At 40.7% G+C, this 6,286-nt stretch overlaps 1 pseudogene across 1 annotated transcript; it reads right to left on the minus strand.

The window, feature by feature from the left end:
• Window positions 1-478: 478 nt before the first annotated feature.
• LOC147262492 (uncharacterized) lies at window positions 479-3,328 on the minus strand (annotated as a pseudogene). Its single transcript, XR_015112669.1, has 2 exons — window positions 2,967-3,328; window positions 479-2,074 (listed from the first exon to the last, which is right to left on the minus strand). The product of XR_015112669.1 is annotated as an uncharacterized LOC147262492 (transcript).
• Window positions 3,329-6,286: the final 2,958 nt, after the last annotated feature.

Genomic DNA, 6,286 nt, shown 5'->3' on the forward strand with positions numbered 1-6,286 from the left:
AACTGGAGCCTGGAGCCAAGACCCAGCACTCAGTGACTATGTAGCACTAACTGGGTTGTGTCATGTTGTATGTTTGTCAAAAAAAAAAAAAAAAAAGGGAGGGGGGGGGGCGACACTTCTTCTGCCACTAGATGGCAGTACCTGTGACCAAATCACAACTGAAGCACTTTTGTGCTACGATGGGTTTTTCCTTAATTAAGTCTAAATTCTTGCTTGTGTTGTACGTCGCTTTGGACAAAAGCGTCTGCTAAATGAAATTGTAGAATTGTAGCCTTCTGGTTTGACCTCAACCACCATAGTTGATTTCAGTTTCTTCTCCCCTTGAGTCACACCAACATAGAATACACATGAAATTCTTTTTACATACTAGGCAAAGGAAGATTCACCATTGTGTCGTCTTGTTTTCCTTATCTGAAAAGCTTTTGCAACGAACTCAGCAAGACGAATGTCTCTCAAGTGTGTGTTTTCACGTGTGTTCTCATAATTCTTCTTCGTGTAAATTTTTTACCACAAACTGAGCAGGAAAAAGGTTTCTCTCCAGTGTGTTTTCTTGTGTGTGAAATAAGGGATCCCTTTTGTGAGAATGTTTCACCACAAACTGAGCAGGGAAAAGGCTTTTCCCCAGTATGTATTCGCATGTGTGTTTCCATAATTACTTTTCGTGCAAATTTCTCACCACAAACAGAGCAGGGGAATGGTTTCTCCCCTGTATGTGTTCTCATATGTGTTCCAATATTTGCTTTAGCAGAGAACCTTTCACCACAAACTGAGCAAGAGAAAGGTTTCTCGCCATTGTGTGTCCTCATATGTCTTATCATGCTCCTCTTATGCAGGAATTTGACATTACATATCGAGCATGGGAATGGTTTCTCTCCAGTGTGAATTCTCATGTGAATTACCACGCTACTTTTCCGTGTGAATTTTTCACCACAAACTGAGCAGGGGAAAACTTTCTTTGAGCTGTGAGTTCTCATGTGTGTTTTAAGGGCTGCATCCTGTGAGAAGACTTCCCCACAAACTGAGCAAGTGACACTTGTTTCCTTATTGTGGATTTTCATGTGAATTTTCATGCTTAATTTGCGGTTAAATGTTTTACCACTAACTGAGCAGGGGAACGGTTTCTCCCCACTATGTGTTCTTGTGTGAGCTATCATGTTGGCTTTTCGTGTGAATTTTTCACCACAAACTGAGCAGGAGAAAGGTTTCTCTCCGGTGTGCGTTGTCAAGTGTTTTTTCAGATTTCCTCTATGTGAGGATCGTTCACTACATATTGAGCAGGGGAATGGTTTCTCCCCAGTGTGCGTTCTCATGTGTCTTCTTGTGTTTGCCTCATGTGAGTATCTCTTGCCACAAACTGAGCAGGGGAACGGTTTCTCCCCAGTGTGTGTTCTCACGTGTATAACCAAACTCCTTCTGTAACTAAAACCTTCACTGCATGTTGAGCACCTAAAGGGACGCTCATCCTCACTGACTTCTGTCTGAGACTCAGAAGGACCAAAGGTCACGTTCCTGATGACTTCTGATTCTCTTTCAGCGTTTAGCTTTTGGTCTTTGGAGCTGCAATGAGTCACTTCCTGTCCTGGGCTCTTTTTCTGAGGCAAATTCCTCCTTGAGCAAAAGGGTTCCTTGTGCTCAGAGGTGGCCGTGTTATCAGGTCTGACCCAATCATCCTCACTGACTTCAGTCTCAGCGTCAGAAGAGTCTGACATCTGGTCGTCAGTCTGGGGTTGCACAAGTGGATCTGGATCTACGTTGCCGGCTGGTTCTGGTTCTGGCTCTGGTTCTGGTTCTGGTCCCCCACACTCGTTTCCATCACCTTCTGTTTTGAGATGATGAATCAACTCTGCTTTGTTCTCCTCAGATGGACTCTGATGAAGCTGTGGCAACTGAGGTTTCTCTTCATCATCTTCACTCTTCACAGGGACCAGAGTGAAGGGGAACGTGGTGATATCAGCCTCCCTCCGCCCTTGAAGCTGCGCTCCCTCCTCACTGGTCCAGAGCTCCACCCACTCCTCTTTAATATGTGGGGGCTCTGGGTCCTGCAGCTCAGGGGGAACCAGCAGCTGCTCCACATCTGCAGGACACAAACAGAACAGAAATAAACAAAATGAAAGATACATCCTGCCACTGACCACAAGTCAGCAAACTGGGACTAGAAAAACTGGCTTCAAGTGCTTGGATCAAGGATGTGTCACCCATGTCAAAGGTCGTAGGTCCCCTCCGCTGAATGTTTTTGCCCAGTCATGATCACATCTGGCCATCGGAATTTTAATTTCTATAATGTGATCCTGTAAGTGATTATTGGGTTTAAGCTACACAGTTTTTTTTTAACTCAAATTTTATTGAACTTTTACGCTTAGCACAAGACAACCTCAACAAGGAACTCCACACATGGACAGACAGACTCCAGGTGACAGACAGACACTTGATAAAGAAGCAGTAAACCCACACATCCAAGTAAGAGTACCCAAACATTCATATCTGCAACAAAACATAGAAAAGTTACGTAAGGTTTTATCTGATCCTCCTGTATGAGCATGCCCAAGAACTCTGGCGCAGCCTGCACTGCTGCCCTGTTGGAGCAGGAGGTGCAGAGGGCAGAGCTGTGGCTGGGACCAAGTTCATAACAGGCACAGAACTCTCAAGTAGCGTGTTACTCCATGTTACTTAGTTTCAGTGTTTCTCTTCCATACAAATACTCAAAAGCAGTTAAAAAACAAAAACAAAAAAACGGTGAACGGGTTGGAGGGCCCGAGCAAGATGGCAGCGGCAGAGACGCATCCCGGAAACCTGGCGCCACCTACTTGTTGGCCAGGAGAAGCCACCGGTGTTCCACTCCTGGTCAGACGGTCGGAACACAATGACCCGGATTACGGACACAACCAGACCGGAGACACTTGCTGGCTAGCATTAACATGAGTGCCTTCCGCCACCCCCGGTTCTCCTGGTCAGTGTGCTGGACTCACCTGCTCTGTCCAGCCTGACTCGGGGCTTCAGCACGGTATCGAGCAGCAACCTCTGCCGGCGGTTCTCCCGCTCGTACTCCGCCACGGTTTCCTCCAGCAGAGCCACGATCTGCTCCGCGGCCGCCGCCAGCCGCTCGGCGAGCAGCGCTCTCAGCACCGGGACTCCAGCCGCTGAGTCTCCTTCTCCCAGCTGCAGCAGGAAGTCTTCAGCGGCGGCGAGGATCCGCTCCTGGACCGACACCCGCAGCAGCTGCGCGGCGCACATGGTGCGGCTCTAGGGTCTTCTTCTGTCTGTCTGTCTGTCTGTCTGTCTGTCTGCCTTTCTTTCTGTATTTCTTTCTTTCCTTCTTCTTCTTCTTCTTCTCAAGCGCCATCTACTGGATTGATAATGTGGTTGAAGGTTGCATGAAGGAGCTTCGAGACAAATCGTTTTTATCCTGGAGTTTTGTTCGAGACTCTGGGGGCTGTGGGTGGAATCTCTCTATCTATCCATCTATCATCCATCTATCTATCTATCATCTATCTATCATCCATCCATCTATCTATCCATCTATCTATCTATCTATCTATCTATCATCTATCCATCTATCCATCTATCATCCATCCATCTATCATCCATCTATCAATCTATCATCTATCCATCTATCTATCTATCATCTATCTATCATCCATCTATCTATCTATCATCCATCCATCTATCTATCCATCTATCATCCATCTATCATCCATCCATCTATCTATCCATCTATCATCCATCTATCATCTATCTATCATCTATCATCTATCATCTATCTATCTATCATCCATCCATCTATCATCTATCTATCATCTATCATCTATCTATCTATCATCCATCCATCCATCTATCATCTATCTATCATCCATCCATCTATCCATCTATCCATCTATCCATCTATCATCTATCTATCTATCTATCCATCCATCTATCCATCTATCCATCTATCATCTATCTATCTATCCATCTATCATCTATCATCTATCTATCATCCATCCATCTATCCATCTATCCATCTATCCATCTATCATCTATCTATCTATCCATCTATCATCTATCATCTATCTATCATCCATCCATCTATCCATCTATCCATCTATACATCTATCTATCTATCATCTATCTATCATCCATCTATCTATCTATCCATCTATCTATCCATCTATCTATCTATCTATCTATCATCTATCTATCATCTATCTATCTATCTATCTATCTATCCATCTATCATCTATCTATCTATCATCCATCTATCTATCTATCATCTATCTATCATCCATCTATCTATCTATCTATCATCTATCTATCATCTATCTATCTATCATCCATCCATCTATCTATCTATCTATCTATCAATCCATCTATCTATCCATCTATCATCCATCTATCTATCTATCATCCATCCATCTATCTATCCATCTATCTATCTATCTATCATCTATCATCTATCTATCTATCTATCATCCATCCATCTATCTATCTATCTATCTATCTATCCATCTATCTATCCATCTATCATCCATCTATCATCCATCCATCCATCTATCATCTATCTATCTATCTATCCATCTATCTATCTATCTATCTATCTATCTATCATCTATCTATCATCCATCTATCTATCTATCATCCATCCATCCATCTATCATCTATCTATCTATCTATCCATCTATCTATCTATCTATCCATCTATCATCCATTCATCTATATCATCTATCTATCTATCATCCATCTATCATCTATCTATCATCCATCTATCATCCATCTATCTATCTATCTATCTATCTATCTATCATCTATCTATCTATATCCATCTATCATCTATCTATCATCCATCCATCCATCTATCATCTATCTATCTATCATCTATCTATCCATCCATCTATCATCTATCTATCATCTATCTATCTATCATCCATCTATCATCCATCTATCATCTATCTATCTATCATCCATCTATCATCCATCTATCATCTATCTATCATCCATCTATCATCTATCTATCCATCTATCATCTATCTATCTATCTATCATCCATCTATCATCTATCTATCATCCATCTATCATCTATCTATCATCCATCCATCCATCATCTATCTATCTATCATCTGTCTATCATCCATCTATCATCTATCTATCATCCATCCATCCATCATCTATCTATCTATCATCTATCTATCATCTATCTATCATCTATCTATCCATCTATCTGTCCATCCATCTATCTTCTTTCTATCAATCTATCTATCTATCATCCATCCATCTATCTTCTATCAATCTGTCTATCTATCATCTATCCATCTATCTGTCCATCCATCTATCTTCTATCTATCCATCTATCATCAATCCATCCTTCTATCATCTATCATCTATCCATCTATCTATCCATCCTTCTATCATCTATCCATCTATCATCTATCCATCTATCTGTCCATCCATTTATCTTCTATCTATCTATCTATCTATCATCTATCCATCTATCTGTCCATCCATCTATCTTCTATCTATCTATCCATCTATCATCAATCCATCCATCTATCATCTATCCATCTATCTGTCCATCCATTTATCTTCTATCTATCTATCCATCTATCATCAATCCATCCATCTATCATCTATCCATCTATCTGTCCATCCATTTATCTTCTATCTATCTATCTATCATCCATCTATCATCTATCTATCATCCATCTATCATCTATCTATCATCCATCCATCCATCATCTATCTATCTATCATCTGTCTATCATCCATCTATCATCTATCTATCATCCATCCATCCATCATCTATCTATCTATCATCTATCTATCATCTATCTATCATCTATCTATCTATCTATGTATCTATCTATCTATCATCCATCTATCCATCTATCTGTCCATCCATCTATCTTCTTTCTATCAATCTGTCTATCTATCATCTATCCATCTATCTGTCCATCCATCTATCTTCTATCTATCCATCTATCATCAATCCATCCTTCTATCATCTATCATCTATCCATCTATCTATCCATCCTTCTATCATCTATCCATCTATCATCTATCCATCTATCTGTCCATCCATTTATCTTCTATCTATCTATCTATCATCTATCCATCTATCTGTCCATCCATCTATCTTCTATCTATCTATCTATCTATCTATCATCTATCTATCATCTATCTATCTATCATCTATCTATCTATCTATCTATCAATCATCTATCTATCATCAATCCATCCATCTATCATCTATCCATCTATCTGTCCATCCATTTATCTTCTATCTATCTATCTATCTATCATCTATCCATCTATCTGT

Source organism: Aulostomus chinensis, chromosome 4, assembly GCF_037954235.1.
Source record: "Aulostomus chinensis isolate RoL2024-O1b breed Wild chromosome 4, RoL_Achi_v1.0, whole genome shotgun sequence".
Classification (NCBI taxonomy): domain Eukaryota; kingdom Metazoa; phylum Chordata; class Actinopteri; order Syngnathiformes; family Aulostomidae; genus Aulostomus; species Aulostomus chinensis.